The sequence below is a fragment of the Oncorhynchus clarkii genome, chromosome 31 (genome assembly GCF_045791955.1).
Source record: "Oncorhynchus clarkii lewisi isolate Uvic-CL-2024 chromosome 31, UVic_Ocla_1.0, whole genome shotgun sequence".
Taxonomy (NCBI): Eukaryota; Metazoa; Chordata; class Actinopteri; order Salmoniformes; family Salmonidae; genus Oncorhynchus; species Oncorhynchus clarkii.
The window spans coordinates 22,569,774-22,582,487 of NC_092177.1; positions in this window are offsets into that span (position 1 = coordinate 22,569,774).

Here is a 12,714-nt window from a genome sequence, read left to right on the forward strand (position 1 = left end):
AGGGCGTGAGTTGGGGTGGGCAGTCTATGTTTGTTTTTCTATGTTGGTTTTTGTGTTCGGCCTAGTATGGTTCTCAATCAGAGGCAGGTGTCGTTAGTTGTCTCTGATTGAGAATCATACGTAGGTAGCCTGGGTTTCACTTTTGGTTTGTGCGTGTTTGTTTCAGTGTGAGTGTTTTGGCCACACGGTGCGGTTTTGCATATTCACGTTGTTATTTTCTGTTTAGTGTTCTGAGTTTTATTAAAAATCATCATGAACACTAACCACGCTACTCTTTGGTCCGATCCTTACTCCTCCTCAGACGAAGAGGAGGAAATCCGTTACAAAAATGAAATACATTTTTCCCAAAATGCCATGCTCAAATACCAGCGCCATTCAAGAATTGCCACTTTACTAACATGAATAACTGCTCTAATAAACAATGTATTATTGCCTTTAATAAACAAGGATACTGCTTTGTGAATGATTTAGTTCATGTTAACTACAACATAATTGAAAAGTGTTACCAAAATGGATAACCAAAAGTTAAACTAACTTAGTTTGCTCACTGCCATTTGTAAAATGTCACTTTAAATGTATTTTCTGTTGTGTCCACAGTGAGTCAGATGTACGTGCAGACGGCGGTTCTATCATCTTTCTATGTGTCTATGATCCGGAATACCTAAACAATGTGAAATCCTTACTCTACTCTATGGTTGTACTTCAATCACCGTCAATGCATTTCAACTGTTAACATTTCCGAGTATTCAACTCGACTTTTACTCTTTGCATGTAATCACAGTAAATGAACAATTCACTCTAACGCAAGCATTAAGCATTGTTTTGTCTCAGGTGAGTATACAGTCGTCTTAAAGACAACCGTCTCTTGTTTGGAAGTCTTTTTTTGTAGTCTGTGAGATTACTCACAGAGGTATGATGGAGGCTGTCTGTTACACCTAGTGGGGTACGTTTGTAGTGGTGGTGTGACACCAACAGTGTCATCATCATCATCATACTTAGATGAGGAGTCGTGTATCTCTGGGTTGAGCTTCTGGAAGAATGAGGAGTTACTTGTGATGCAGTGTCCATTCCTCATGGCCGGTTCCTTTGAGCCTTTGACCTTTGACACAGTGTAGTGCTTGCTCTGTGTTGCAGGGTGGTGTGAGTTTGTTGTGCTTGAGTTGGCATTGTAGCATGATATCACCTGGAGTGAGACTATTGGGCGTGGCGTGTCTGAGTGAGCCTTCATCTTTGCCTTTGTCTCTCTGTCGGATTGAAACATCAGTTCAGCGGTTGATGTTTCTGTGGCTCTGTGTGGTTTGGAACGGTACTCACGGAGGAAAGTGTTGAGGTACTGTCTCCATGGAACAACTTGTATTCCTGCCTCACATATGGTTTTGCCTAGAGTATCAGAACTGTTACTCAACTCTAGTCTATCAGATCTGCTACTCCACTCTAGTCTATCAGAACTGCTACTCTACTCTAGTCTATCAGAACTGCTACTCTACTCTAGTCTATCAGAACTGCTACTCTACTCTAGTCTATCATAGCTTCTACTCTACTCTATAAGATATTCTACTCTACTCTATCAGAACTTCTACTCTAGTCTATCAGAACTGTTCCTCTACTCTAGTCTATCAGAGCTTCTACTCTACTCTATAAGATATTCTACTCTAGTCTATCAGAACTGTTCCTCTACTCTACTCTATCAGAGCTTCTACTCTACTCTATAAGATATTCTACTCTAGTCTATCAGAACTGTTACTCTACTCTAGTCTATCATAGCTTCTACTCTACTCTATACGATCTTCTACTCTATCAGAACTTCTACTCTAGTCTATCAGAACTGTTACTCTACTCTATCGGAACTTCTACGCTAGTCTATCAGAACTGTTACTCTACTCTACTCTATAAGATCTTCTACTCTACTCTATCAGAACTTCTACTCTAGTCTATCAGAACTGTTACTCTACTCTATCAGAACTTCTACTCTAGTCTATCAGAACTGTTACTGTACTCAAACAGAACTGCAACTCTACTCTAGTCTATCATAGCTTCTACTCTACTCTATAAGATCTTCTACTCTACTCTATCAGAACTTCTACTCTAGTCTATCAGAACTGTTACTCTACTCTAGTCTATCAGAACTGTTACGCTACTCTATCAGAACTTCTACTCTAGTCTATCAGAACTGTTACTCTACTCTAGTCTATCAGAACTGCTACTCTACTCTATCAGAACTTCTACTCTACTCTATCAGAACTGTTACGCTACTGCAGTGTATCAGAACTTCTTCTCTACTCTAGTCTATCATAGCTTCTACTCTACTATACTCTATCAGATCTTCTACTCTACTCTATCAGAACTTCTACTCTACCATATCAGAACTGCTACTCTAGTTTATCAGAGCTGCTAGTCTAGTCTATCAGAACTTCTACTCTAGTCTAGTCTATCAGAACCTCTACTCTACTCAAGTCTATCAGAGCTGCTACTCTACTCTAGTCTATCAGAATGGCTACTCTACTCTAGTCTATCTAACTGCTACTCTAGTTTATCAGAACTGCTACTCTACTCTCTTCTATCAGATCCTCTACTCTACTCCAGTCTATCTGAGCTGCTAATCTAGTCTATCAGAACTGCTACTCTACTCTAGTCTATCAGAACTGCTACTACGCTCTAGTCTATCAGAGCTGCTACTCTACTCTAGTCTATCAGAACTGCTAATCTAGTCTATCAGAACTGCTACTCTACTCTAGTCTATCAGAACTGCTACTACGCTCTAGTCTATCAGATCCTCTACTCTACTCCAGTCTATCAGAACTGCTACTCTACTCTACTCTATCAGATCTTCTACTCTACTCTATCAGAACTGCTAATCTAGTCTATCATAGCTGCTAATCTACTCTAGTCTATCAGAACTGCTACTACGCTCTAGTCTATCAGAACTGCTACTCTATCAGATCTTCCACTCTACTGTATCAGAACTTCGACACTAGTGTATCAGAACTTCTACTCTACTCTGGTCTATCAGATCTGCCACTCTACTCTATCAGAACTTCTACTCCACTCCATCAGAACTTCGACACTAGTGTATCAGAACTTCTACTCTACTCTACTATATCAGAACTGCTACTCTAGTTCTCTACTCTGTCAGAGCTTCCACTCTACTCTACTCTATCAGATCTGCTACTCCCCTCTATCAGAATTTCTACTCTACTCTATCAGAGGTTCTACTCTAGTCTATCAGCACTTCTACTGTAGTCTATCATTGCTGCTACTCTACTGTAGTCTATCATTGCTGCTACTCTACTGTAGTCTATCATTGCTGCTACTCTACTGTAGTCTATCAGAACTGCTACTCTACTGTAGTCTATCAGAACTGCTACTCTACTGTAGTCTATCAGAACTGCTACTCTACTGTAGTCTATCAGAACTGCTACTCTACTGTAGTCTATCAGAACTGCTACTCTACTGTAGTCTATCAGAACTGCTACTCTGACACCATTTAGCTGAACGTGTCTGTGGCTGTTTAACACTGTCACTTAACTACAAACACCTAGGCATCATCACTGCTTGATGAGTTTGGCCTCCCACCTCCACTATGTGTTGCATCTACTTGGTTGACTCTCTGGCGTGATCTGTCTTTAGCATTGGCTCTGGTATCCGTGTGTTGCTCCTGCTTTGGCTTTGAGCTGCACTGCTTTGCAAAGGGATTTTGTTTCCCACAAGCTTTGCAATCCTTTTCTCTCACGCTACAGTCTCCATAATGTGGGTATTTACCTCCACAATTCCTGCATTGGTTGTTTGATTTAGCCCTTTCCGTGTGCTTGTTGGCAGCTGGCTGCTTGTTGCGTTGCTGCTGATGCACTGTATTGACTGTTGTACTATTTATCCACCATGAGGTGTCGTATTAGGTTGGTGTTGTCGTAAACAATGATTGGTCTTCCTGCACTGTCGTGCCTGAACATTACAGTATCTGTGACCAACAGATGCCTATCTGTATTCCCAGTCATGTGAAATCCATAGATTAGGGTCTAATGAATTCATTTCAATGCAACGCTTTCCTTATATGAACTGTAACTCAGTAAAACGGCTGCATGTTGTGTTTATATCTTTGTTCAGTGTAGATAAATGTTGAATGGAAGATAGACAATAGGAAAATACCATGAAACAAATCAAGTGGAAGACAAATCTGTATTTCCACATCATGTAACCTAGTGTTCTGTTCTCTCTGAGGATACTTATTGTTCTGCTCCATCTCCACAGAGGAACTCTGGATCTCTGTCAGTGTCCATCTGGTTCTTAGTCACCTCCCTGACCAAGGCCCTTCTCCCCCGATTGCTCAGTTTGGGCGGGTGGCCAGCTCTAGGAAGAGTCTTGGTGGTTCCAAACTTCTTCCATTGAATTAATTATGGAGGCCACTGTGTTCTTGGGGACATTCAATGCTGCCTGATTTTTTTGGTACCCGTTACCAGATTTGTGCCTCGACACAATCCTGTCTCAGAGCTATAGGGACAATTCCTTCGACCTCATGGCTTGGCTTTTTCTCTGACATGCACTGTCAGCTGTCAACCTAATATAGACAGGTGTGCCTTTCCAAATTATGTCCAATCAATTGAATTTACCACAGGTGGACTCCAATGTAGAAACATGTCAAGGATGATCAATGGAAACAGGATGCACCTGAGCTCAATTTCAACTCTCATAGCAAAGGGTCTGAATACTTATATAAATAAGGTATTTCTGTTTTTTAAATTTTTAATACATTTGCAAAAATAAAAAATAAAGCAGTTTTCGCTTTGTCATTATGAGGTATTGTGTGGAGTTTGCTGAAGATAAAAAAAATAATCAATTTTGGAAGATGGCTGTAACGTAAAAATGTTGAAATGGGGAAGGGGTCTGAATGCCACTGCCACTGCCTACCTCATGTGTTCATTTAGCAAACAAGACAGCTCATAATCCAGTGCCTTTATCACAGGCAACACACCTATATTGTTTATTTAATTAGCTTTAAAAATGCTACATTTTATCTCAGCCTCATGGCAAAATGTGTAGAATAGCATGAGGTCAGCTATATATCTAGACATTATTTGGGGGGGACCCAAATGTCTGCAGGCCCACCCATCAACAAATTTATGGCTACGCCACTGGACTGCACTGGGCCTTTAAACTGCCACATGCTTTTATCACTAGTTATTATTGTATTTTAATAGACTGTATTAGTTTACCAGTGATTAATTGTTTTTAATGAGGTCTATTAATTGCAGTGGTGTAAAGTACTTAAGTAAAAATACTTTAAAATACTACTTAAGTAGTTGTTTGGGGTATCTGTACTTTACTTTGCTATTTATATTTTTGACAACTCTTATTTTTGCTTCACTACATTCCTAAAGAAAATTATATCCTTTTTACTCCAAACATTTTGCCTGACACCCAAAAGTACTAGCTACAATTTGAATGCTTAGCAGTACAGGAAAAAGTTCCAAATCACACACTTATCAAGAGAACGTCCCTGGTCATCCCTACTGTCTCTGATCTGGTGGACTCACTAAACACATGCTTCCTTTTGTAAATGATGTCTGAGTGTTGGAGGGTGCCCTTGGCTGTCAAAAACAGTAATAAAAAAGGAAATGTTGCCGTCTGGTTTGCCAAATATAAGGAATTTGATGTATAGCACTTACTTTTACTAAAGAATGACAATTGAGTACTTTTCACACCACTGTACTTAAGTACATTTAAAATCGGATACTTTTAGACTTTTACTCAGGTAGTATTTTACTGGGTTACTTTCACTTTTACTTGAGTTGTTTTATATTAAGGTATCTATACGTTTACTACAGTATGATATTTGAGTACTTTTTCCACCTCTGACTAATTGCTATACTGACTTAAGAAACACAATTAACGTCAATGCTGATAACACTTTATGACAGTATTTAAATAAATCCTCTCCTTGTTCAATCAGAGCCTTGCTGTATCTGTGTATACCCTCTAAAGCTTTATACATGTTGTATATGCTTTACTAATAAAATGTGGCTTTAAAGACACTTTACTTTTGTCCCTTTATATAACCGCATATTCAAGTTTAATGATATATGAAAAAAGAGAAGAGCCTAGATAAGCACCACTACATTATATGTCCTTCAGCCAAATATATAAATTGTGTAAAGGTGCTTCAAACAGTTCTACCAACATACTGCACATAGGGCGGCGCACAATTGGCCCAGTGTCGTCTGGGTTAGTGGAGGGTTTGGCCGGGGTAGGCCGTCACTGTAAAATAATATTTTTTTCTAAACTGACTTGCCTAGTTAAATAAAGGTTAAATAAAATAAATAAATAAACATACTGTAGAATGTACAATCATTATTATGCAGTTATCCCTTTTCACCACCGGAGAGCAGCATAGCCATGAGGATCTTGAGTAAATATCATTGAGTCGGCTATGTTGAAATGTGGAGTCTGATGTAGGTAAAAACAATGGAAAGAGAGATACAAGAGGCAGTAGATAATTGTCTAAGTGCATTTGTTTACTTAATTTCCCCATGCAACAATATTAAATAAAAAACAATTTTAAAGGTAAAATCCTGAAATGAACAAGGACAGTATTCCAGAAGGGTCTATTGCATTCTATTGAGAAATATAGATGAAACTGACAAATGCCATGGTCAAAGATGTGGGCATACGGAATTATGTATTGTGTCTGAAACACGTTGGGGGAAATGGTTTCCTAGGGCAAATAATATAGTTCAGATAAATAGGGTATTGAGGCAGTCTCATCACACTGTCTTATCTGAAGAATGATAGTGGACCTTGGTTCATTAGAAGGAATGAATGTCTCCCCATTGTCACAAAATGGATAGATCCCATTCTTTCCAGCAGATGTTTGCATGGACACCCAGACCCAAATTTTACACACAATTTAACCCAACAATTCTATAATTCACAGTCATCCTTATGCTTGATTTTCCATTGAGAACATATATGTATGAAGCAAAGCAATTATCTTCCAGTAGTGCATTGGTTTTCAAGATCCTAACTCTCCGTGTAGGATCATTTCTATATTTCATCAAGTCAGTTCAGATAGAGGAACCAGGATTGTACGTTTGCTGTCAATGAGCATTTTATCCTTCTCATCTTTTGGCACTGTCTGTCTATACCCCTATTTCTGTCTTCCAGGCATTTCACTTCTCAATGACACCAGCAACAGCAGCAGTGAGGCTATTTCTCCTCTCCTCTCCTCTCCTCTCCTCATTGTTGTGGTGTTTTGGACATCAGTCTCTTCTGACTCCTGGCCGACAATGGACCCCCTCTCCTCCCCTCTTCTCTTTAAGGAGGACCCATAGGAAGGTTCTTTGTGCTGATTAGGGAGACTGGACTAATGTGTCTGTGCCAGCAGAGTGGCTAGGACTGAGGATTCACCATTGATTTTCCCCTACAGGTGCTGTGGGGCTTAGCCCTTTAATGAAGTGTAATTGTAATTTAAATTGATTAGTGGTCATGAGCTGTTCTGTCCACAGAGCTCTGTTCTGGATCATATTAATTAGGCACCAAACAGAAGAAATACACTTAAACAGGAAGTGACTAACTGTCCTTTTCCAATAAGAAACTCTCGTTTTTGTTTCCCATTGCGAAAAGTTAACCTACGGTGTGCTGTAATGAATACGACCCTGATCTGACCCTCCCTCTCCTGGGTCTGTTCGGGGCTGTGTAACATGAGCTGAGGTGAGATTGAGGTGAGACTCAGTCTTTAGTCTGACAACAAAACAGCTGGTTCCTTTTCCCTTATTACTACTACAGAATCGATGGACAAGAGAAATCAGCTATTCTGTGGTGTTTAAGGGAACAAAAGCATGTGATTGGGCATGGCCCAGACTGTAAAATTTAAATCAAAGCACCGTGATTCACACTGACACTCAGAACCACCATTTTGTAGTGAGCCCTGGTTCCAAGAAACTTTCAGGTAAGAAGATAAGGAATTATTTTTTTTGTAGTTTGCCAAATATCATAGACATGGGTGACAATGAAATGTATTTCCATAAGATATGGTTTAGGGATACTATGTATGGTCTGAGTACATGTTGCACTGGGCCCACCACCTAGCAGCACCTTCACTGTGTTCTCACTAATTTCTCTCACAGCAGGGGAAACATTAAAGAGACACTGAGCACGCCGATTGGCATGATTTTTCCGTTGCTTATTACACATTTTTTATTTCAGTCTTGGAGGTGTGTCTCCTGGCCGATTCCACGTTTGGTTAATGATGTTTGTCCCCCATGTGACACTGTAGACGCGGAAGCCTATTTCACTCAAGAAATGTGATAACTCAATAAATCTGTCATTCATTTTGATAACTCAATAAATCTGTCATTCATTTTGATAACTCAAGAAATCTGTCATTCATTTTGAGGTGTTTGGTGCAGGTATTTCTCAAGTGAAAAAATGTGCCACTTGTTTTCTTATCTAAACAAAGCTGCTGGGCAGGTCTGTCTGCTATTGGATAGCGACCAATCACCGCAGCTGTTCACCCTATGTTCGTCGTCAAATTCAAAACCCAACTTTCATTTACCCGTTGTGACTCACAGATGTTCCAAACTTCGTTTTAGACCAGACTGACTTTATGACCAACATAATACTATTTACACTTTGTAGTCAATTCATTTTGACACTAAAATAACTGTTTCTGACTTGTATCGATGCCACATAAGCCGTTTTCAAAGGGATTCATTGCTTTATAAAAGGTAGTCAATCTTTAAGTGAGCAGACATTTGCCATAATAACTTACAGATGGATATTATTTCAGTTGTCTACAGGTTGAGTCTACCGAGGTTAGAAGAGCTACCATCCACCAAGGCACCAAATGAGCCCCACTGTCGTCCTGTCACCCTCCCTGTTGTCTGCGTGATAATCTCACCAAAGGAGGTAGTCTACTCAGCATTCAACTGTGCTTCATGAGCTGTCATTGGCAGTACACACCCTCATTATCAACTAAACCCACCCCTGTCAACACTGAAGTATTAAGCTTACATTAACATATCATGGTGTTTTTGTTCGATTTGGTCTTCGGCAGGTTTTCTTTTGGGTTGTTCGTGCACACCATTGTTTCTTGAAGTCCAGGATGGATAGCCGAAGTCTATGCCCCTTCTTCAGTGATTGGTCAACAGTACCACACTTAATAGGAGAAAGAACATGAAGTGTTTATGAGAGATGACTAGTTTTAATGCAAATGTTTTCTCTAGAGAAATACTACACCAGACATCTTAGCTGTATGGAGCATTGCATGACTAAGACCTCCTCCACAAAAAACGTCAAAATGAATGACACATTTCTGGATTTGTCGTAGATTAATTCAGACTATTTTGAGCAAGTGTTTCTGGCAACGTTGTTTCTACAGTGGCTCAAGAGGGACAAACAACAGTAATAATGCCGCTTTTTTCTCGTTTGTCAAGGTCTTTAGGGGGTATGAGAGCACAGAGGGTCGCTTCAATCTGCTAAGAACAAACCAAACACATGTATGCGGATGCCTCAATAGGCTGAGTGTGCTAACATCTTTCTGTGCTCCATTACTTGTACACCATGTTGAGTCTCTTTGAGGGGTATTCTGACCAGATTCATTGGTTGGTAGATATCTGTGATCAATGCCTGTGCTGTTGCCGATGGTTGTTGATCCCCCTCATTATGAGTCGGCAGATGAACAAGTGTTCCTGTTCCTGTGCCAGTGTGCGGTCACTGTCTGGCTGCCCTCTCATGCTGTTCCTGTGCCAGTGTGGGGTCACTGTCTGGCTGCCCTCTCATGCTGTACCTGTGCCAGTGTGGGGTCACTGTCTAGCTGCCCTCTCATGCTGTTCCTGTGCCAGTGTGGGGTCACTGTCTGGCTGCCCTCTCATGCTGTTCCTGTGCCAGGATGGGGCCACTGTCTGGCTGCCCTCTCATGCTGTTCCTGTGCCAGTGTGGGGTCACTGTCTGGCTGCCCTCTCATGCTGTTCCTGTGCCAGTGTGGGGTCACTGTCTGGCTGCCCTCTCATGCTGTTCCTGTGCCAGTATGGGGTCACTGTCTGGCTGCCCTCTCATGCTGTTCCTGTGCCAGTGTGGGGTCACTGTCTGGCTGCCCTCTCATGCTGTTCCTGTGCCAGTATGGGGCCACTGTGTGGCTGCCCTCTCATGCTGTTCCTGTGCCAGTGTGGGGTCACTGTCTGGCTGCCTTCTCATGCTGTTCCAGTGCCAGTGTGGGGTCACTGTCTGGCTGCCCTCTCATGCTGTTCCTGTGCCAGTGTGGGGTCACTGTCTGGCTGCCCTCTCATGCTGTTCCTGTGCCAGTGTGGTGTTACTGTCTGGCTGCCTTCTCATGCTGTTCCTGTGCCAGTGTGGGGTCACTGTCTGGTTGCCCTCTCATGCTATTCCTGTGCCAGTGTGGGGTCACTGTCTGGCTGCCTTCTCATGCTGTTCCTGTGCTAGTGTGGGGTCACTGTCTGGCTGCCCTCTGATGCTGTTCCTGTGCCAGTATGGGGCCACTGTGTGGCTGCCCTCTCCTGCTGTCCTCCACCGTCCTCTGGGGAGAGGCAGTTTTCACTCCCTGCCCCCCCAGACTCTTCTACAGGGCACATCTGAGGCACAATCCTGCCCAAACCTCCTTCCAGCTATACTCGCCTCAGCCTCCAAGAAGAGAAGTATGTCCGACAGCCAGTCTCTCAGGGCCAGAGGGCTGCTCAGCTGGCATGCTGTTAGCCTGGGTGTGAATGTGAAAGCTGCAGAGGAGGGGAGAGACAGAAGGATAGAGGAGAGGGAAGTAGATGACAGCCTTGTGGTGGTAAAAAGGATAGAGGGTCCCTCCCTATCATTACAGATAAGCTTCTCAGATCAGATCATTCCTGGTTCTATTACAGTCATGTCCTCACTCTCGATAAAGCATGGAGATCAACTCCTCTCTCCATAAGGCATGGAGATCAACTCCTCTCTCCATAAGGCATGGAGATCAACTCCTGTCTCCATAAGGCATGGAGAACAACTCTTCTGCTTGGTCAGCTCCATTAAGTGGAAGAAGCCAAGTAGCAGACACCCCCTTCTCGAATAAGAATTAAAAATTGATTTTATGAGCACGCCCATGTTCCGACTTTCCAGGTATCATCACATTTCTTCCTGGAAAAGTCATTTACATTCATCCAACACAGGCAAGTCTACAGTAGTGAGATAGTCAGTGTCTCAGGAGCTTTCAAAGTTTTTTTGCCCATTAATAACACTGTGACAATTGCAGTCGTCAAGTATTTAATGGTACAGATGTAGGATCTTAATTTGATCGCTCTCTTGTTGCTGAGAATGTTCCTGCACTGCAGGTAATGCTAACTTGTAGTGTAGTTAAGGTTTAAAAAGGCTTCTAAAGTTTGTAATTTCCGCTTTAAAATGTCACGATTGATTTCCCCTAAAAAAAATGAATCAACCCCTACAAAAAATGTCCATTAATTATAATTCACATAATAATGCACATTTCCTGTTTGTGCAGGATTATATTCCTGCTGTAGCAAACTGGCTCAAATTGAGATCCTGCATCTGTGGTCGTATATTATACCTATCCAGGAATAAAAAAGACAACTCTTGTAGCCGAAGTGGCCGATACAATAAGTCTGTTTTACAAGGACATTCTGTTCAGGATTTATTTGTGTATTTGTTCAGTTCAGTCATTATCAAACACTGTGGAGGAAGGTGCAGAGGAGGGTGAACCGAGACGCAGATGCTTCAAATGAACTACTGCCAAATGTAATCAGCGGTGAGTGCACTGTAAGTAGATCCATCAGTCTGCAGGAGTCTTAATCTGTATACTGACATCACTGTGACTGGATCAATGAGGAGTCAAGCTTTGTGCCCATGTGTTCCTCGTGGAGATAACACAGTAAAATACACACGGTCAAGAAATAAACCAAGATAAATACCCTCCAACTGGCATTCTGTTGACTTGTCAAGCCCTTATTTGGTTATAATGTCTGTGAGCTACATTCAGTCAGTACATCTTTCCAAAACCGCTTAGGTGCAGGCAGCAGGGGAAAGGGATATACAGTGGGGAGAACAAGTATTTGATACACTGACGATTTTGCAGGTTTTCCTACTTACAAAGCATGTAGAGGTCTGTCATTTTAATCATAGGTACACTTCAACTGTGAGAGACAGAATCTAAAACAAAAATCCATAAAATCTCATTGTATGATTTTTAAGTAATTAATTTGCATTTTATTGCATGACATAATTATTTGATCACCTACCAACCAGTAAGAATTCCGGCTCTCACAGACCGGTTAGTTTTTCTTTAAGAAGCCCTCCTGTTCTCCACTCATTACCTGTATTAACTGCACCTGTTTGAACTCGTTACCTGTATAAAAGACACCTGTCCACACCCTCAATCAAACAGACTCCAACCTCTCCACAATGGCCAAGACCAGGGAGCTGTGTAAGGACATCAGGGATAGAATTGTAGGACAATAGGAAAGCAGCTTGGTGAGAAGGCAACAACTGTTGGCGCAATTATTAGAAAATGGAAGAAGTTCAAGATGACGGTCAATCACCCTCGGTTTTTACACTTAATATGTTGACAATATGCTTTGTCATTGTGGGGTATTGTGTGCAGATTGATAAGGAATTAAAAAAAAATCTATTTTAGAACAAGGCTGTAACATAACAAAATGTGGAAGAAGTAAAGCCGTCTGAATACTTTCCGAATGCACATACAGTCCTCTTTAAAATAACGAATCT